Source organism: Pinus tabuliformis, chromosome J (genome assembly GCF_031772625.1).
Source record: "Pinus tabuliformis cultivar Carrire ecotype Pingquan chromosome J, CPIR1, whole genome shotgun sequence".
Classification (NCBI taxonomy): Eukaryota; Viridiplantae; Streptophyta; class Pinopsida; order Pinales; family Pinaceae; genus Pinus; species Pinus tabuliformis.
This window is the reverse complement of record NC_142295.1, coordinates 944427667-944450095: the sequence shown is the minus strand read 5'-3', so window position 1 is coordinate 944450095 and position 22429 is coordinate 944427667.

Genomic DNA, 22429 nt, shown 5'->3' with positions numbered 1-22429 from the left:
CAAGAGTTCGACCTGGAATTTGAAAAGTCTAAGTCGAAGAAATCTTTAGTTTTTGCGGAGTTAATGTGTGACTTCCCGCGTGCTGACACGGAAACTGTGGCGGAGGAGCCCATTGCGGACGAATCCTTGTTTCTAATCAGCACTTTAGATCCATGGTATGGGGATATCATCGTTTATCTCCAGGCCCAATCCTTTCGGCCATAAATTTCATGGTCAGAATGTCAGAAAATACGATTCCATTCCCAACAATTCAGAATTATTGGAGATACTCTTTATCGTCATGGAGCGGACTCTGTTTTTCGACGTTGTTTAACTCATGAGGAAGCTTAAAGGGTTCTAAATGACTGTCACTCTGGAGCGTGTGGTGGTCATATCTCTGGGTATGCCACAGCCCAAAAGATATTGCACGCTGGCTACTTCTGGTCGTCTATGTTTAAAGATTGTATTAACGCGATCCGAAAATGCCACAACTGCCAAATTTTTGATCAAAAGATGCGCGCTCCACCTGCTCCTTGATGAGCCCCAATTTTGGTACAATTTGGGCTCATCTTTGGCCTATTTTGCTGGCTCAAACCATTCATTTTTATTGTTTATGCATACACTTCTTAGTTTATTCATGTTGTTTGTAGGAGAAAGGATAGGCACTTTATCCACGTAGCTAATGCATTATGATTCCAGGTTTTGGCATTAAAAGGGAGCAAAAGACAACGAAAAGGTGGCAAGGAGACAATGAGTTGGCATTGCTGACATAAGGAGAGGTTGTCCACGGTTTTGGGGGACATTCCTCGTGATCCTCACCAAGAACTCCGAGCCCACTTCAGCCTCCCTCCGAGCTTAATACACGGCCAGCTGTTCTACAGGAACAGCAGTTCAAAACTGCTCTACAGGAAACAGTATTTATGACCATCCTACAGGATCAGCAGTTAAACTATAGATTGAACAGCCGAGCTCCTAGAATCATGGATATCTGTTGGAGCATCGTTTTGTATAAGTATAGAAGCCTTAGCCTTGGTTAGGTTGTTGAAACTCTCGTATTACTATTGTAATTTTGGAGCACAACTCAAGTTTCGTTCTCTTTTGTAAGCCAATTTGGCATGTTATCAGATTATGAATAAAGAAGGCCACTTTTGAGTTAGTTCTGAGTTTTCTCAAGGAGCTATAGCTCTCAGGTGAGGGCCCAACCTGAGAGCCATAGTCCTCCTCCGTGTTGTAATGCATTTACCATTAGTTCCAGCACTTGAGTTTGTTTAGTTTCCTATGCAATTCGGATTTCCAGCTTGTTGGTTTAGTTGTTTTCATTAGCATAGATAGGACTGGTATGATGCTTTGCTTTCAGTATTCGAGTTTGATAGGTTGGTAGAATAAATCTCTTGGAGCTCCATCAAAAACAGGTTGCAAAAGGCTCACTGCCATCTCACCGTTGGGATTGGGGTGTAGACCATGATCAGCCACCAAAAAGAACAGCAGTCGTTTCATCTCCACGCAAGTTGCCACATGAACGTTTTTATTGAAAATCCATTCATATATTCTCGACATTGATCCATACTGCACTCTCACGCATTAGTTTCATTTCTTGTTTTCCATTTCGGATTTGTAGGTTTCATGGCATAATAGGTTAATGAATCTCTTGTTTTGATGCACAGGTCATTTGTTTCATTTACGCTGCTCTTTCTCAAGCCACTTCCTTCGTCGTTTTCTCCATCCACCTGCAAGTTCTATTCATCCTCTACCTCACTCACTTGCCCTCCAACTCTCTCATTCCACGTACCGCTCCATTTCCTTCACTCTCGTTGATTTCACCCTTCCAAAACATCAACCCATTGCATGCACCCTTCCTTCGTCTGACTTGCCATTTCCTAAGACATCATTAGGTCCATCTCCATCTCCCTTAGCCTCCCACACCACTCCATCCACTCCTAAAATCTCCACGACCAACCATCCTGTAGACGTGCACAGCCATCCTGTAGAAAACAGAGTATCCTGTAGAATTCCTAGCAGCCTTCCTGTAGGAGGCCATTCACTTCGTTGCCGAGCTTCTGAACGTGAGGGACCTCTGTGGATGGGTGCTGAGGATCCTTAGGAACCTCTCCAAGCCTCCCCAACCTGTCCCACACTTTCCTTCCATCTCCATCCCACCTGCACAATCAAACCCTAGTTAGGCCAAGGTCACAATCACTCCACACACTTAAAGGAAAAACACAAAAACACATTTCTCATGATGCCAGTAGCTTAGACCCATGCATTCATACTTGTTAGAGGCAATGACAGCATTCATAAGAGTTGCACCCACATTCTTTGCATTATAGAGGATAGACTAGTTAAATTAGGGTTTCATAGATTTACATGCTTTAAGTTGCTTTTGATTCAGTTTGTCAAGTAGAGTAGCCTTTCTTTGAAGTTAACTTTCATCCATCATTGATAAAGCTTCTTCTGTGAGCCTATAGAAGTTGGCTTAAGCCCTAGCGGACTTGTGCCAGCTGACCAAGTGACAGCTGCGACAAGGGCTAGTACTTGTGCATACAGCACCGTCGCTTCCAAGTTTGTACGAACTACCGGGTTGATAAAATTAAGAGACAGGAAGCCCCAGGAGTTGTAGCATTATTGCTACAATACTGGAGCTCACCATCTTTTTGGCGCCGTTGCCGGGGAAGCGTCAGAGTATTAGCACCTGTTGCTTTTCCTCTACTTTCCTACTCTTACCTTCTGCTAAGTAGTTTGCTTCATTTCCATTCTGCAAAAGTAGCATAGACTTTCCTGCTTTCTTAGACTAGTATTTCCTGCTTTCTTAGATTAGTATTTCCTGCTTTCCTAGATTAGTATTTCCTGCTTTCCTAGATTAGTATTTCCTGCTTTCCTAGATTAATATTTCCTGCTTTCCTAGATTAATATTTCCAATTCCGCAAATTTCATTTGAGCAATCTAGTTAGTTGTAGATCACTTTGTTTCAGTTTTGCAGGTACAAGAAAAAAGCAAAAGCACTAAAAACAGAGAAGAGTCCTTTCCCTTTCATGCCTCGTAGGAACCGAGATAGATCAGGCAAATTCCTACCAAACACCCCCACCACATCACTAAGTCACCCTTCTCTCTTCTTTGGTGACAGTGACCCAGAGGAACATATAGGTGAACATCCCGAGATATACCAAGACCCTATAGACGAAGAAGAGTTAGAAACCACTCCATCTGAAGCCATGGCTGATAATGGGAGAGAAGATGAGATAATAGAAGGAGCTTTCCCCATCCGAGAAACCAATGGGGATATGAAAATGAAAAACATTAGCCCCTCTGCCTTGCCTCACTTCCATGGACTGACCACTGAGGATCCGGATACCTTCTTGTTTGAGTTTGCTGTCCTTTGTCGAACCTATGACTATACTGAGGATGAGCAAAAGTTGAAGCTTTTCCCTTCCACTCTCAAGGATGCAGCACTACGTTGGTTCATGGGATTACCTGGGAATAGCATCACCACTTGGGCTCAGATGCAGCAAACCTTCAATACCAAGTATAGGGATTATTGTAGGTCCAAGGAAACCAAGGGAGAAATCTTTCGAATGACCATGGGGAATGATGAGTCTTTAGAGGACTATGAGGAGAGGTTCCAACTTAGCTATAAACGGGCCAGGTGCACACTTGACCCTAAATCCCTCAAGTTGGTTCTACTCCGAGGAGTCCCTGAAGATCTCCTAGACACCCTTCACATGTTAGCTGGGGGGGACATTTACCAACTGCCTTATGAGGACATCAAAACTGTGTTTCGAAATCATTCCAGGGCAGCTAGAAAACGAGGTAGAGGAAACCTCCTCTCCACCGGTGTCCCTTTCTCCAAACATGAGCTTACAAACCAATTAGAAGATCTTAAGAGTGAGGTGAGACATACCATTGCCATGCAGCTGGACACATTCAGGATCCAGCAAAAGAAAGAGGAAGCTGAGAGAGCCTTGGCTGTCTTCTGCCCTAGGTGCACCAGAAGACACCCTAAGAACGAATGTCCATTGCATTCGGTTGAAGTGTGTTTCGTTTGTGAGGAGGACCACCCAACAAATCAGTGTCCAACCTTGCCTGGGTTTAAAGCCATGTACCAGGGAACTGAAGCCCCCACTGAACCTCTCTACTTCATCAACCAAAGGAGGCCTCAAGGATCTAGACCTTATCAGCAGGGGATGCAAGGGGCATCTCAAGCTTATTACAACCCCAACCACTTGACTCCCATGCCTTCCTGGGGTCCCCCTGCTCATCCTTCCTGGTCAATGCCTCCTCCATGGTCTTATCCACCTCAGTACCCTACTCAACCTACTTCTCATCCATATCACTCACATACCCAGTCGCAACCTCAATGGAGTGCTCCTCAGTCGGGGTGGAGGCCCCAATACAACACTCCTCCCGCCATTTTGCCTCCACCACCAGTTCAACCTCAGCCTTTACCTCCTGCTCCTCCAAGGCAACCTCAGATGCCTGCTCAACCGAACCCGAACCCCAACAATAGACAGGCTCAACAGGTATATACTGGGGAGACCTCGTGCCCTACCTATGCTGTGGAGATCCAGGAAATCAATCTTAGATCTGGAAAGATTCTTCCAGATCGCCAACCTCCTCCCCCAGAGGATGAGGAAAACCATCAGGAGAGTGAACCAAAGCCTACTCCACCCTTTCTGAGAGATTAACCGCCACCACACAACCGAACCCAGAAGAAGATGAGCTTTTGGGTGAGCTCAAACAGTTGTGTGTTAAAATCCCACTTCTCCAAGCCATCAAGGATGTGCCAATATATAACAAGCTGATTAAGGAGAAGTGTTTCAAACACCCAGGCAGACGGAAGAAAGATGCCTCAACTATCAACGTCATAGGACAACTGTCTGACCTTATGCTAGGACAAGTCATCTGCCCAAAATACCTAGATCCTGGAAGTCCTGTAGTAGATGTACACATCAATGGCACCATTATCCCCCACACCTTGATTGATCTGGGGGCAGCCATCAATGTGATGACCAGGGATACCATGCTTAAACTCAATCTTCAGGGTTCCTTGAGAAAGACTTCGACAGTACTGCAGTTAGCAGATCGCTCCACCGTGACTCCCGAAGGGATTGTGGAGGATGTCTTGGTCTCAATTGATTCTTGGGAATACCCTGCAGATTTCCTGGTCCTGCAACCAAAGGCCAAGCTTACTGGATATCCTCTCATCTTGGGGAGGCCTTGGTTAGCTACTGCAGATGCTTACATAAGTTGTCGGGCAGGGAACATGACCATCAAAAATGGTCCCATGTCCAAGCAGCTAGTCCTATACCCTCCTGCCCAACCTTCTTTAGAGCATGATTTACCACTCTGGTTGGAGGACGGAGAGGAAGACGAGGTGTACTCTGCACCTCTGTGCACCCTAGATACCGCTAGAAGAAATTCTCCTACCGAGGATGATTTAATTGAGACCCTGATCCAGAATCCACCTTCCAGTGCACTATCTTTAGAGAAGTTGGTGGAGGATGCCCAAGCTAGCCCCTTAGTGGACCTTTGTACAACCAGCCCTGTAACTCCCAGAGTCAAAAGTGTGGAGTTCGGCCCTGAGAGAGCGTTAAAGATCAGCTCCTCTCTGTCTCCTTCCCAGGAGAAGGAGTTGTGTAGCCTATTGGCCAGCCTCTTAGATGCTTTTGCTTGGAGCTATAAGGAGATGAAAGGAGTCCACCCCTCGGTCTGTACCCATCATATATACATCAAAGAGGATTGTAAACCAATTAGGCAACCCCAGAGGAGAATGAATCCAGCCCTTAAGGACATTGTCAAGGAAGAATTGCAAAAACTGTTGGACGCCGGATTCATTTACCCCATCTCAGATAGTGAATGGGTGTCCCCTCTGGTGTTGGTTCCCAAGAAGAATGGGAAGTGGAGGATCTGTGTAGATTACCGGGAGCTGAACAAAGCTACCAAGAAGGACCATTTCCCTCTACCCTTCATAGATCAAGTGTTGGATGGACTGGCAGGAAAGAAGTTCTTCTCTTTCCTGGATGGGTTCAGCGGGTACAATCAAATCCAAATCAGCCCGGAAGACCAAGATAAGACCACCTTCACTTGTCCTTGGGGTACCTTTGCCTACCGAGTCCTTCCCTTTGGGCTATGCAATGCTCCTGCTACTTTTCAGAGAGCTGTCTTGAGCATCTTCTCGGAGTTGGTCCATGATGCAGTGGAAATCTACATGGATGACTTTACCCCTTATGGGGCCAACTTCCAGGAAGCATTGTCCAACTTGGGAAAGGTCCTAACCAAGTGCATCGAGATGAACTTGTCCCTTAGCCCTGAGAAATGTGAATTCCTAATGACTGAAGGGACAGTGCTAGGCCATACCATTTCTTCTCAAGGATTGCAGGTGGATCCTAACAAAATTGCTCTCATCAAGAGGGTTCCACCTCCTCAAAAAGTAAGGGATGTCCGGAGTTTCTTGGGATTAGCAGGATACTACCGGAGGTTCATTAAAGACTTCAGCAAGTTAGCCTCACCGTTGTTTGGTTTGTTGGCAAAAGATGTGGAGTTTAATTGGACTGACGATTGTCAGAAGAGTTTGAATGAATTAAAAGACAAGTTAGTGTCAGCTCCAATCCTAAGAGGTCCAAACTGGGCCCTACCTTTCCACATCCACACTGATGCCTCGAACAAAGCCATAGGTGCAGCCTTAGGACAAGTTGAGCAAAAACTTCCATATGCCATTTACTTCGTTAGCAAAAACTTGTCCAAAGCAGAGCTGAATTACACTGTAACCGAGAAGGAATTCTTAGCTGTGGTTCATGCACTGAACAAGTTCCGACATTACATTACTGGTTACCAGACTTTTGTACATACTGACCATGCTGCTATTAGATACTTGATGAATAAACCAGATGTGAATGCTCGTATTATTAGATGGTTACTTTTATTGCAGCAGTTTGATCTAACCATTGTTGATAAACCAGGAAAAGAAAATGTTGTTGCTGACTTCTTGTCTAGATTGGATTTGTCTGCAGATGAAGATGGGACGGTGGATGACCAGATGCCTGATGAGCATCTGTTTGCTATCTCAGTACTCTCTCCATGGTTTGCTGACATAGCAAACTACCTTGTTTCAGCTCAGTTTCCTCCGCACCTCTCTTCAAAAGAGAAGAGCAAAATCATCAGAAAGAGTGCCTCATTTACATGGATTGGGGGCAACCTGTTCAAGCTTGGCCCCGATCAGATCTTAAGGCGTTGTGTAAGGGAGGAGGAAGTCTTTGACATTCTCCTCACCTGTCATGATGGGCCTTGTGGAGGACATTTTGCAGCAAAGAGAACTGCCTTCAAGATCCTGCAGGCAGGCTACTATTGGCCCACACTTCATCAAGATGTCAGAAGATATGTTAGCCAGTGTGACCAATGCCAAAGAATGGGGAAACCGACCCAAAGGGATGAGATGCCTCTCCAACCTCAAGTGACTCTCGAGCCATTTGAGAAGTGGGGCATGGACTTTGTGGGCCCAATCAATCCCTCTTCGAGGCAAAGATCCTACATCATAGTGTGTACTGACTACTTGACAAAGTGGGCAGAGACTAAAGCAATCAAAGCAGCAACTGAAGAAAAGGTGGTTGAGTTCTTAAGAGAGAACATCTTCTACAAGTTTGGCTACCCAAGAGAGCTGGTGACCGATCAAGGGAGCCAGTTCACCTCTAACTTGGTTGAAGATCTATTGGCTCATCACAAGATCAAGCATAGGACTTCCACCCCTTATCATCCTCAAGCCAATGGGCAGGTGGAAGTCACCAATAGAGCTCTAGAAGGGATCTTGACCAAAGTGGTAGACAGCAGCAGAAAAGACTGGGCAGATCGCCTAGTTGAAGCCACATGGGCTTACAACACCACTTGGAAGACCACCACCGGTTTCACACCTTATGAGCTGGTCTATGGGAAGAAAGCTTTGCTGTCCATTGAATTTGAGTATAACACTTTGAGGTTGGCAGCTCAGCTGGACCTAGATCTCAGCCATGCACAGCAAGAAAGGCTATTGCAGCTGAATGGACTGGATGAACACCGCATGCAGGCCCTCCTTCACTCAGAGGTGGTTCAACTTCAGAGGAAGTTGTGGCATGACCAACATCTCCATGACAAGCAATTTCAGCCGGGAGATTGGGCTTTGTTGTATGATTCCAGATTCAAAGATTTCAAGGGGAAGTTGAGAACCAGATGGCTAGGACCATATGTGGTGGAACAGTGCCATGACAATGGATCTGTCCTCATTCGAACCATTGATGAGGAATCCATTCCCATGCTTGTAAATGGGCACCGATTGAAGATCTATAGAAGACCTCTCTCAAGACAAGAGTTTATCAGCACTATGGAGAAATCTGTTTTGGTCATAGAGAAGGGTTCTGCATCCACTTTGGGCATACCCTGAAGGATCTAAAACACAAAAAAAAAAAAAAAAAAAAAAAGGGAAAAAATAAAGATCCTTGGGTGAAAACCTCTCTGAGGCGCCCAAGGCAGGCAGTAGGGGTGAAAACCTCATTGAGGCGCTCCTATTGTCTTTCAAGAAAAAAGAGGAAAATAAAGATCCTTGGGTGAAAACCTCTCTGAGGCACCCAAGGCAGGCAGTGGGGGTGAAAACCTCATCGAGGCGCCCCTATTGTCTTTCTAAAAAAAAAAAAAAAAAAAAAAAAAAAAAAAAGAGAAAAAAAACAATCAGCACAATAAAAAGGTTTGCATGCAGATGTTCTATGGAGGAGAAGAAGCCTCTCCACTCCAAGCCAGGGGCCTTCATCATGCTAGCAAAGGATGTCATCAGCACCTCCTCCAAGAACAGCAATGTTTTTAAGGTATGTGCAGTTATTATCATGCTTTGGATCTTCTACAGGAGGATACAGTTTTTCTACAGGAACAGACAGTCTTCCTACAGGAAGACGTGGATCTTCTACAGGAAAGTGCCAAATTTCTACAGGAAGCTCTGTGTTCTACAGGAAACTTCCTGTAGAAGGTTACGATGGCCGAAATGTGTTTCAAATGAAGATCTAGCGACTGAGGAGTGGATTGAATGCATGCATGTCAATGATGGCACCCCTGAACATTGCCATTATCGTCCTCCACCACCCTCGTCGCCATGCAACACAGATCCCTGCAGCAGCACACCAAAGTAATCAGTTCTCGTGAGAAAGCACCTGTCAAAGAGAAACTAAGCACCGAGAACCATACCACATCCATGTTGATACATCAGAAGCGCTGGGATCATGATCGAGAAGCCAGAACCGCCAGCATGCAGCATACACCCGAGAAGAAAGAACGGTGACAAGACCCCTCGCGGGGATCCTGTAACAGTTCGACCTGCTCAAGTGAAGACCGTTCACAACACCGCCATCTGAGATCAAACACGGGCGCATGAACGCAGATCCATCCACTCCATCGCCAGCATCCTGTAACCACGAGCCTACAGGAATGTGCAGCCACATGCGGCAGGTGGATCCATCGCTAAAAAAATCTGGAAATCATGTGCAGCCGCGCGCAGGTAAGTGTTCTAATCCTTCTCTCCATCAAACTGCATGATTATTACTTCGATTTGTTTTGCATGGCATAAAGGTGAATGGTTGAGCGGCCTAAAGGCCAGTGATGGGCCACGTCGGTTAGTAAAGGGATAGTCAGAGGACGAGGTGGCAGCCACGACGAGAGACACACGCAGCAAGCACGTGAAGATCAGTCCCGTCAACCGAGAAGTGAAGTTTAACCGAAAAGGGCGGCGGCAGATCTGTGGGAATGAATGCGGCAACAAACGAATGTGCAGGCGGATGAGGGGTGACGTCACCCAACGGTCCGGCGGGGATAGCTCACCCCCGCGCCATGAGCTGCGCCGATTCAAAATCTAATCGGCTCGATTAAGCGTGTATCTCCATCAACCTCACTTCAAAACTCGAGTAGATCCTCTGCTTACCTCTGCATGTTGACACGCCGAGCTCTCGGCTACCTGAACGCTAGTAAAGCACCTCTCGATCGCCAGCCAGCTAAAAGCTCTTCCCGAAGCCTGCACACTGCTCCTACAGGAACAGTTTCTACAGGAACGCCGTCCTACAGGAAGCAGTTTCTACAGGCACGCGGCTCTACAGGAAGGTGAAGTCTTCACGTAAAAAAAGGTGGCAGAAAAGAGGTAACCCTGCAACTCCTTCCGCAATTGGTTTTTTAAAAAGGTGGCAAGGCAATTAGTCACAGTGTGGTCATAAAAAATTTTGGTTTGCCGTGCCTATACTATCGCTCCTACAGGATAGCTGTATAATCACACTGTGGTCTGAAAATTCATTGCATGTTCTGTCTTTAAGACCGAATTTCCTGTGTATCCACCACCTCTGGTACAAACACTGTGTTCATCATGCCTGGCGGGTTTATCAGGCGAGAACCCACTAATTCAAATGCATTAAGGAGAAACCCGGCAGTGGTTGAGCTCTTCACTAGAGCACAATGGATGCCTTTCTGTGATAAACTACAGGGCTACGATGAGGAAGTAGCCGAGGAATTTTTGCAGGCTCTGCAGCCTAAATCACAGACGTTGGCCACAGTAACCTTCAGAGGTCTCAGCCTCAAACTCACCCCCGAGCATATCAGTCGGATTACAGAGTTGCCCATGGGTCTGCCGTGGGACAAAGAAGAGCGGAAGCAGAGCCAGCAAGCAAAGAAGGAGTTCTTCCCACTGGAAGAGTCATTCACCGAAGACAAAAATGGAGTCAAAAGGGCAAGCCTGTTGCCGCCATGGAACGAAGTCAGTCTACAAATTATGAAATATATCACCTGTGAGGGCCGATATAGCATTGTATATGCGTATCACTTCAGGCTGCTTAACGAACTAAGACACCAGATTGACCTCCCTGCAGCACAGAGGTTGAGCATTCCTTACTTTCTACTACAATCCTTAATGGAGTGTTCCACCAAGCTCAAGGACGGAATTCCGGACCAGATAGCCCACCATGGGCTAGTCAAGCTCCTCGTGGAGGATGCTCTCCGCTCATATAAAGTTCCCCTCGCTTGGGAATCATTTAGGAACTTATCAAGAACGGGGAACATAAAAATGTTGCTTGAAGAAGCGGAATCCTCTAACGGAGAAGAAGACGAGCCGGCAGCCGGGAGTAAGAAAGGAAAAAGCCAAAAAGTTCCGGCTCCAGCACAGAAAAAGGAACGAAAGAAGAAGGAGGAGGGAGAAGATGACAAAGTCAAAGAGGACACCCTCATCCTATCAGCAAGAGAACAAAGGTTGAAGAGCAGGGCAGTCAAAGCTGAGGTGGCCCCTGCCAGCCCAAGCACCTCGTCAACTTCTGCAGTCAAAGCCAAACGCAAAAGCCACGCAACAAGGCAAGAGAAGGTGGTGAGAATTGCATCTGCAGGAACGCAATCACAGGCTTCTACAGGAAGCCCGAAAACGCAAACTCAAGCTTCTACAGGAAACCCGAAAACAAAGGCAAAGGTTTCTACAGGAAGCCCGAAGATCAGTAAGGAGCAGGCTTCTACAGGAAGCCCAAGAGCAACGACCAAGGCTTCTACAGGAAGCCCGGAAATTGCTGGGAAACAGGCTTCTACAGGAGGCCCAAAGATGGAGATAAAGGCTTCTACAGGAAGCCCGACAGTACAACCACAGGCTTCTACAGGAAGCCCGAAGACAGAGACAGGGGCTCCTACAAGAATCACTAGGCTGGAAAGAGGGGTTCCTACAAGAGGCCCGAAGGTCATTGAAAAACAGCCTCCTCTAGAGAGCCCGAAGACAAAGAAGGAATCTTCTACAGGAGGCCCGAAAGCGGGCAAAGCAGGGTCTTCCACAGGAAGCCTGAAATTTAAAAAGGAGGGGCCCTCTACAAGGAGCTCCGAGAAAGCAAAACACAAGAAAGAGAAGGCTGACATCCTCGATAAGGAGGCAGCAGCGGCACTGGCTGTCCTCAGCACTCCTCCAAAACCGAAAGAGAAAAGGGAGAGGGAGACCCCTCTGCCACCTGAAGCCACGAGAAGCAAGAGGATGTCCCCAAGCAAGCCACAGCCTTCACCCAGTGGCCATACCACTTCAGGGGATGTACCTACTTCACCCATTGCAAGAACCCCCTCTAAACAATCAGCTACCCCCGAAAAAGGGAGCCCAAAAATAACTTCCTGGACACGAAAGATAGGCCAGTCGCCTTCTGAAGCCCGACTCAAGGAAATAGAAAAAGGGAAGGAAGCATCACCCTCATCACCATCAGGGGCAGAAAAGGCAGGACCATCAAAAGCAGAAAAGAAACAGCCTGTTCCGGTCCCGAGTCCTCGGCCAAGGACAAGGAGCAGGGGCAAGGTTGCTCAAGGATGAGCAAATGGTTCAGCTGGGGGGTGATGATGAGCCCCAATTTTGGTACAATTTGGGCTCATTTTTGGCCTATTTTGCTGGCTCAAACCATTCATTTTTATTGTTTATGCATACACTTCTTAGTTTATTCATGTTGTTTGTAGGAGAAAGGATAGGCACTTTATCCACGTAGCTAATGCATTATGATTCCAGGTTTTGGCATTAAAAGGGAGCAAAAGACAACGAAAAGGTGGCAAGGAGACAACGAGTTGGCATTGCTGACATAAGGAGAGGTTGTCCACGGTTTTGGGGGACATTCCTCGTGATCCTCACCAAGAACTCCGAGCCCACTTCAGCCTCCCTCCGAGCTTAATACACGGCCAGCTGTTCTACAGGAACAGCAGTTCAAAACTGCTCTACAGGAAACAGCATTTATGACCATCCTACAGGATCAGCAGTTAAACTATAGATTGAACAGCCGAGCTCCTAGAATCATTGATATCTGTTGGAGCATCGTTTTGTATAAGTATAGAAGCCTTAGCCTTGGTTAGGTTGTTGAAACTCTCGTATTACTATTGTAATTTTGGAGCACAGCTCAAGTTTCGTTCTCTTTTGTAAGCCAATTTGGCATGTTATCAGATTATGAATAAAGAAGGCCACTTTTGAGTTAGTTCTGAGTTTTCTCAAGGAGCTATAGCTCTCAGGTGAGGGCCCAACCTGAGAGCCATAGTCCTCCTCCGTGTTGTAATGCATTTACCATTAGTTCCAGCACTTGAGTTTGTTTAGTTTCCTATGCAATTCGGATTTCCAGCTTGTTGGTTTAGTTGTTTTCATTAGCATAGATAGGACTGGTATGATGCTTTGCTTTCAGTATTCGAGTTTGATAGGTTGGTAGAATAAATCTCTTGGAGCTCCATCAAAAACAGGTTGCAAAAGGCTCACTGCCATCTCACCGTTGGGATTGGGGTGTAGACCATGATCAGCCACCAAAAAGAACAGCAGTCGTTTCATCTCCACGCAAGTTGCCACATGAACGTTTTTATTGAAAATCCATTCATATATTCTCGACATTGATCCATACTGCACTCTCACGCATTAGTTTCATTTCTTGTTTTCCATTTCGGATTTGTAGGTTTCATGGCATAATAGGTTAATGAATCTCTTGTTTTGATGCACAGGTCATTTGTTTCATTTACGCTGCTCTTTCTCAAGCCACTTCCTTCGTCGTTTTCTCCATCCACCTGCAAGTTCTATTCATCCTCTACCTCACTCACTTGCCCTCCAACTCTCTCATTCCACGTACCGCTCCATTTCCTTCACTCTCGTTGATTTCACCCTTCCAAAACATCAACCCATTGCATGCACCCTTCCTTCGTCTGACTTGCCATTTCCTAAGACATCATTAGGTCCATCTCCATCTCCCTTAGCCTCCCACACCACTCCATCCACTCCTAAAATCTCCACGACCAACCATCCTGTAGACGTGCACAGCCATCCTGTAGAAAACAGAGTATCCTGTAGAATTCCCAGCAGCCTTCCTGTAGGAGGCCATTCACTTCGTTGCCGAGCTTCTGAACGTGAGGGACCTCTGTGGATGGGTGCTGAGGATCCTTAGGAACCTCTCCAAGCCTCCCCAACCTGTCCCACACTTTCCTTCCATCTCCATCCCACCTGCACAATCAAACCCTAGTTAGGCCAAGGTCACAATCACTCCACACACTTAAAGGAAAAACACAAAAACACATTTCTCATGATGCCAGTAGCTTAGACCCATGCATTCATACTTGTTAGAGGCAATGACAGCATTCATAAGAGTTGCACCCACATTCTTTGCATTATAGAGGATAGACTAGTTAAATTAGGGTTTCATAGATTTACATGCTTTAAGTTGCTTTTGATTCAGTTTGTCAAGTAGAGTAGCCTTTCTTTGAAGTTAACTTTCGTCCATCATTGATAAAGCTTCTTCTGTGAGCCTATAGAAGTTGGCTTAAGCCCTAGCGGACTTGTGCCAGCTGACCAAGTGACAGCTGCGACAAGGGCTAGTACTTGTGCATACAGCACCGTCGCTTCCAAGTTTGTACGAACTACCGGGTTGATAAAATTAAGAGACAGGAAGCCCCAGGAGTTGTAGCATTATTGCTACAATACTGGAGCTCACCACTCCTCTCCACCCTATAATTGCCGTCAGTCCTTTTGCAAAATGGGGTATCAATTTTATTACATGTAACCCTCACTCGGCCAGGGGGCATGCGTATATCATCCTTGCAGTAGATTATTTTACCAAGTGGGCCGAGGCAATGCCTACATTTGAGGCAGACGACAAAATGACTGCGATTTTCGTGTTCAATCATATAATTTCTAGGTTTGGTGTTCCACAAGCGATTATCACTGATCATGGGTGTCATTTTCGAAACGTTATGATGACTGAACTTACAGGCCAGCTTGGCTTGCGTCATGATAGTTCAACTCTGTATTATCCATAGGCTAATGGTTTGGTTGAAGCCATCAACAAAGTTCTAGTCATCATGATCTGACGAATCATTGGGATTCATAGGTCGAATTGGCATAACATGCTATTTTCAGCGCTTTGGGCGTATCGAACCTCAGTGAAAACGTCAACAGGGTTCACTCCTTTCCAACTAGTTTATGGTCTGGAAGCTGTGTTACCCATTGAATGCGAAATCCTGTCATTGCAAATGGCCATTGAGTTACTTCCAGCCACTTCCGAAGAGGAAAGACGTTTGTTATACATGGCTCAGCTAGATGAGAATCGACGTGATGCTACATTAGCAATCGAAACTCATGCAAAACGTATTAAAGCTCAATATGATCGAAATGTGACCCCTCGAAATTTTTCGGAAGGAGACCTAGTCTTATTGTACGATCAAGCAAATGATAAATTAGGCACTGGAAAATTCGTGCCTTTGTGGCATGGTCCTTATGTTGTTAAGTGAAAGCTAGCAAAAGGGGCCTATGAATTGGTAGACTTTGACGGGGTCTCTTTAGGTAAACCCAGAAATGGTCTTTACCTGAAGAGGTATTATGCTTAAAAATGGGTGTGGAGATTTTTAGTTAGGTTAGTGTTTTCTTTCTAGCTGGTGTGTTTTAGATTAAAAAGTGTGGTTAGCTTAGAGAGTGTTTTTCGTCATTATTCCTGCTTATCTTGGTTTTACTCTTGATATTGCAGATGTTGACGCCTCTCCAAACATACATTAGTTTTGCTGATGGTGCTTGTTGTAATACACGAAACATTTCTTCCGCAGCTCGGGTTATCTATTCGCCCTCTGACGAGTTGGTATCTATGCATGGGGTAAGCCTCGGTCAAACAACGAACAACATTGTCGAGTATAGTGCAGTGATTGAGTTATTATCTGAATCTATTTCATTTGGGATTCGGAGTTTGATAGTGAGGTTAGATTCTGAACTCGTTGTATTATAGCTTAATAGAGTATATGCCATTAGAAATCCAGTGTTATTAAGATTATTTTTGAGAGTGCGTCTCTTGGAACGTGAATTTGATTATATTGAATATCAGCATATTCCAAGATATTTAAATACATTAGCAGATGCAATTGCTTCTCGAATGTTAAGTAGACATTTGCAATAATCATACAAATAAATTTAAAAACATTCCATAACATGTTTTACAAGATAAGCCGGTAATAGTGATATAGTATACTATAGGAGTGTGTCAAAATATACATCGTATTCGATCATAGGTTGAAAAACACCTTATGATCGGCAAAAATGATAAGTACAAAAAGCAAAAAATGTCATATGTGTCTACAATAGGCGATCATCCTATCACTGGTGATGATCTCGATAAGAAACCACTATACGGGCCACCTTACAAAGGAACCTCCTGAAAGATCCTGGGACCCCAATCACATAGCGCTGCAGTCGAAGAGGAATGTCATCTATGCCGGTCTCCAAAGTGTCTCTTGTCAAACATTCTAGATGGCACTCCAATTCGGCCAAGGTCTCTGTTGATTCGTCCTATGGGGCTGGTGCCGCGGCAGCTGGTTGTTTCCTCTCATAGGGCTGGAGAGCGGCTGGTCACCGTGGACCCACATCTGCATTTGAAACTTTTACTATCAATTTTGGGACGAGATAAAAACAAAAAAAAATAATTAAATTAGGAAAATGTTGAAAATGATTTTACCTGAGTCGTCCCATTGCTCTCCTGGTAGAAGAGCCATGTCTGGGTCACTGCGAAAATCTACCCCAGCATAAGGAAAGTCCTGAATAGTAAAAACCTGGTTTTCCAACCAATGGAAATACTCAGGTTTGAATCGAATGACCTCTGTCCCCTCCTCAGGATGACGGGCCATAACTGCAACCCATCGCATCAGTTTGGGCTCTCGAGGAAGTCCAGCTTCAACAATGAGGTGCTGTGGGACCAACATTGGGACCCTCTCCAAACCAAAGCTCACGACTAAAGCACCATATCCAAAGGTCTTCAGTTGTCCGTTCTTGGCTCTAGTCAGTTGGCCTTTTATATTAGCCAACACAACATCGCACCAGTTGAAGATGGTGCCTCGAAAGAAGTCAACTGCCATCCGCATCTGGGATCCAGTGGCTACATGTAGTGTTGCACTCCCGCAGAGTCTGGTAACAGTAAACACGATTACCATGAGTTCAGGAAGGGATATGGTTTTGATTTCTATCCCTTTGTCTCTAGTCTGGTTGTTACAAAACTCTATTCGGAGGCTATCGACAGACTGGCCACCTGGCCTAGTCCCGAATAGAGTCAAGTGTTCACCTCTCTTAGGAAAACCAGTCAAAAATTATATGTCTGCCGGCTCCATTTCGAGCTGGTGACCACCAATGAAGAAGCACTAGTCCTATATGCTCCACCTGTCTACCAGCCACTGCAGAAAGTCCACCTGGGCCCTCATGCCAGGTATGGCCCAGAATTTGTATAAGCCGCATGCCTTCAATGCATAAATCGAAGCTTGATGATTCATTGTGGCGAGATCTACGTCCTCATGCTCCCGTTCTCGCCAATCAAGCATGATGTATACTCTACATTCAACAAAAAGGCAAGTTAGAATATCTAAAAGCAAAATTTTTGGGTCAAATTTGAGTTTGTTATGTTTAAAAAACCTTTGCGCGGGGTACGCACCCTCTCTGTTAGAGACAGTGCGTGGGTCCGCACATTGCCTTAAGGGCAGGTGTGGACCCCCGACTTTTTTCCTTGTGCGAAAAAGTCGGGGTCCGCGGGTCCCCTGTGTTATACCTGCGGACCTCTACGCGCGGGTTTTTTGACCTAAAAGCTCCTAAAAAATGAAATTAAACCCTAAAAATCAATTTGAAACGGATGAAATTAAAGAGTACGATGATGTGGATTACCTGGAGGAGACGACGTTCGATTCCAATGGACGGATTTTCCGCAATCTTCACGGGAAGTTTCTGACCAAAAGCTTTATTTTCTCACCCAAAACTCAAATGGTAAAAATGAATTTACGAAAGCCCTTTTTATAAGTTTTTTGAATAAATGAGTTGTTAATTTGTTTATGTTTCACTTTAGAAAGGTAACTTTTGCAGCATTTTTATCCATTTTAAACAGGTATGAGTAATGTTTGAGTTTTTGTTCAGGATAACGGATTTTTCAGGCGAAATCGGTCATTTTCGACAAAAAAACATTAGAATCACCTTTAAGCTCTTTTTTGACTCCTAAAACATGAAAAGATTGCCGAATTTTTCTTTGTAAACTTGTTAAAACGGAACTAAAAAGACGGTCCACTTACAGCTCTTTTCTGACCGTAAAAACACGAAAGATTGCCGGATTTTTGTCGTTTCAAATTCGATATTGGTTATAAAACGACGTGTCGTTGACCGCTTTTTTACTTTTTCGGATCAGAGGCACTAATTACGAAAAGTACTCCTTGGTCATAATGATCAAGTGGTTCTCTCAAGTATTATTTTATACTTTTTCGGGCTTGGGAGACACAAATTTACGAAAAAGGACAACCATGGAGTCTTCTTAAGTTTTTTCAGACTCTCTAAAATTGAAAAACGTTGAGTTTCTCCTATACTGGACTCGTTAAAATTTAACAGTAAAGGACCTGTTCAATTACAAACAGGAACGGACCACTCCTTCTTAGGGTTTGAATTTAAACTAAGTTGGACTCATCCGAAGGATGAGCTTATAATCAAGCAAATGTTATCCTCCTCAAGCTTGTCAAAAATAAAGAGGTACTTGCTAGAAATGGTGGGGGAAAAGAGAGAAAAATGAGCCTGTTTGTCATACTTTGTAACCACTCTTGAACACGACACTTTTATTCACCTGGGTTGGGAAATCCTTTCCATAAACAGTTGATCAAACCACATTGAAAGTCTTCAGCCAGTTTCTGGGTATTAACTTTGGGTCAATTGTCACCAAACCATCTGCTGTGTCGTTATGTGTTCAAGAGGTCGGTGAAAATAAGCCATTCATCTGCAAAATATCTGTCTTCCATCTTGACCATCCCTGAGTTAGTCCTTGCAACTAAATTTCTTCAAACTTGATCTATGATTTCGTGTTGTGGGCTTGCCTATGACGGATCGCTTTCTATCGACTTCAGCTCATTATCTAGAAAGATGATCTAGAAATCGTCAATACCTTGGGATCTGCATGCCTCAATGGCAGGTTTCTCGCCTTCGACAATAGGTTGCATCATTGACCTTCGGTCAAAGGATTCCGTGACATGTTCGACATCAACACATCTATTCACATCTCATGGATTGTACTGAGTACTTTGAGAGCCATTGACATTACTAGTGGTTTCTCTCACACTTGTTAACAGTTTACATCATTGACTGGTAATCAAGTGGTTTCTACCATGTTCGACTTCAACACATTCATTCGCATGGATAGAATCATACTATTTCGGGAAGTAGAAATGAAGATCCTGGATCTAGTTTCCACCATCCAGGCTGCGAGGAATTTTGTATTCATTATACTGTGGACTATTCATAAACAGATGGCTACGTCCATACTGTGTCTATATCTGTGATGTATTACAAGATCATTCATATATCAGAGCAGTAGTTAGTTTTCTAGTCAGCTTCGATCTGAGTATGGGAATGCCTACCTTAGCGATGATATGATCTCATATATATATTTTGCATTGAATGTTTTTTACAGGTTCCAAATGGGCTCTCCACAAGATGATCCTCGAAATGATAAAGTACTTCACTCTTCCTAGATAATAAATGAAATCCTCATCTACTACAGACTTCGCACTTTAGGGGGCAATCTGTTACACAAAATATTGTCACCATGACTATTTGCAGTCAGTATGGGTCTATCATCATTCATACTGTCCTCCTAAGCAAGTCTCAGACCTCAGCTCTTCATGTCAAGCTTTGAAAATGAGAGAAAGACCTTTGAAAATCAATAAAGTTCTGGTTCCGCACTTTCTCTCACTGTTGCCTGCGGTCCCGCACCCCCTGTTCACATTACCTGCGGACCTGCCCGCTCTGTCTCTAAAGGAGTGGGTGCGGACCCCTGTGAAAGTAAAAAAGGCACAAGTTTATTCTAAAAAACTCACTTTGGGTTAATTCTAGATGATTCTAGAAGGAATTTTGACGTGGATGGTTCGCTCTTAGGTGGTTCATGCATCCCAAAAGAGAAGGAGCTAATCCCTTGATGAGAGGAGCTATCCCTTTGAAGGAGGGCTTTATCCCTTTGAAGGAGGACCTAGTAACTTCCCTCCATTGCACTATAAATTAAGGCATTGGGCTAGTTGCTAGAGAGGTTAGAAGCTGAACATTTTTTAGGGTAAATGCTGGTGGAATTGAGACTTCCTAGTTAAGCTTGAGAGGAGAGATCATATACCTTTTGGCTTCATTGGGAAGAGAGTGAAACTTGTCAAATTAGAGGAGACTTCTTGCTGGACCCTGGAAGGAGCTTGTACAGCATCAAGGCATAGGTTGTAAATTTCTTCTTTGATTTGAATTAATATAATCAGATTCATTTTTCTCAACAAATTGTCTTATGTCATTTGTTTCATGAATTCCTTGGTCATCATGTTAAGTATGCTTTATTACATTGGCTTTTCAGGTGCTAATTAATTTGTGTGCTTGTTTGTGTTTGCATATTCGCAACAAGGGAGCTCATTTGGATCAAAGGAGCGAGGCTTCCACAAACTTGCATTGGACCCAAGGTAGGTCTAAAACACTTGTTTTCCTTTGTTTATGAATTGCATATTTAGAGAAAGATAGGATTTGATTGGCTTGCTTGTCACTAGATATCTTTAGATACTAGGGAGGTCAATCTTGTTCGCAAGAATGACTCATTCCGTGTGACAGCTCTGTTACCAACTTGATCTAAATTTGGAATATTAGATTTCTATTCTAAGATCCTAATTAGAATATAAAAATGTGTTGAGGTTTGTACTCCAAAATAGCCAGTAAAAACATAAGTTTTTTATGTGTGTTTTCTTAAGTTAATTTCATGAAAATCTTTAAATATGAAATCAAAATACTGAATGGAAGCATGCATCAATAAGTAATACACTAGCCATTGTTAAAGGAATTCACCCCTCCTGGGCTACATCTCCTTGGATCAGCTCAAATGGCATGACCCCTTCTCATTATGCTCAATGTCTAGAAAAGAAGAGTACATAAACTGCTGAAATGGAATGGCTAGTTTCTCCTTCTAAGAAACAACTTCTACAAGAGTTATCACTCCATATACATTTTAACGTACATTCAAACATGTAAACCTTCAGCAAACATAGGCATCTTACACCAAGACCCCATACTCCAACTTCAGCGAGCATAAACAATACCACAATCCACTTGAAGTACATAAACAAGTATCTTCTCCAAAACACATATAGAGAAAAGAGGAATAAAAGCTACATCACTAATGTAATGGCTATTACCGAAAACACATGGATGATGGAAAACCCCTACAAGTTCATCTCCATCTTCAAACTCCTCCATAAACTGAATCAACATTTTGGTTGACCATGACACCCATAGGCTTCAATTTGCAAAAATCCTATCCAAAAGTGTTCCTTTGATCTTAAGACCTACTCCAATGAGTCCAAAATATCCAAAAATGGATACCTAGCCTCCTTTTGCATCCAATTTACTCTAAAACTAAAGAAGTTATGGCATCTCCTAGTTTCTCCTCTATTCACTCCACAATTTGCACCAAATTCAGCATCATCCTACAAATTCGCTCCATTTTCCACTAACAAAGCAACAAATTCCCCAGATTTCGGGTGGATTCGTATGTTCATTAATTTGTTTGTTGAGGCCTTAGAACCAAAAAATAGGTCATATGGGGGCCATGAACCTAGTGGCTAGCCCCAGTGTTGGGCCCCTTTCTCCAGCGATTAATGTAACTATTTGTAGGTGGTTAAGAGGAGTAGTCACATACGTGCTTGTATGACGATGGTGGTGACCATCACATAACCTTTTACAGGCAGGCGGATAGTGTTCACATGGTGTGGGGGGGGGGGGGGGGGGGGGGTGCCGGTTAAGTCCACTCGCTCCCTAACCTGAGAGTTAGTAAACTTTAAATCACACCCGAAACCATAGTCTATTAAGTAACAACCTACAGGTGGAGTGATAAAGTATTGTCATGTGTTGTGGGAGGTCGCGGGGTCAAGCTCGGCCTCCAACCTGTCTTGCCAATAAAATTTTAATTGATTATTAGGAGGACATGTGGCGTGCCTTCGGCGTAGCCACGTCTCACCTCCTGATTGGACTGAACCCAAACACTTGGACCAAAAGGACTTTGCCAACTCAAAAAAATATTTTGAGAATATTCCTTTTTCCACCTAGGTTGTACGGATGCCCAGTCAACCTCTTGCAAATTTTTTACCTATTTGACAAAGTGAACAGATCGCATTTTTAGGAGCATACGGTGTCCGTTTTGCATGAAATGAGTTGTGCCAGATTCAAGACGACAAGATCTACACAACGGTTTAGGTTCCACACCATTCTGAAAAATTTTATTTTTGGGCAAATTTTGAGCTCCTAATAAACAACCTTCCTTGTTTCTAGGATCAAAATATTATAACCTTTTAAACCATCCTTATACCCAACAAAGATGCACCTTTCAGATTTACTATCCAACTTGGTTCTTTTTACCTTTGGAACATGTACATAAGAATCACAACCAAATAACTTCATATGTGAAAGACATGGTTTCTTATTTGTCCA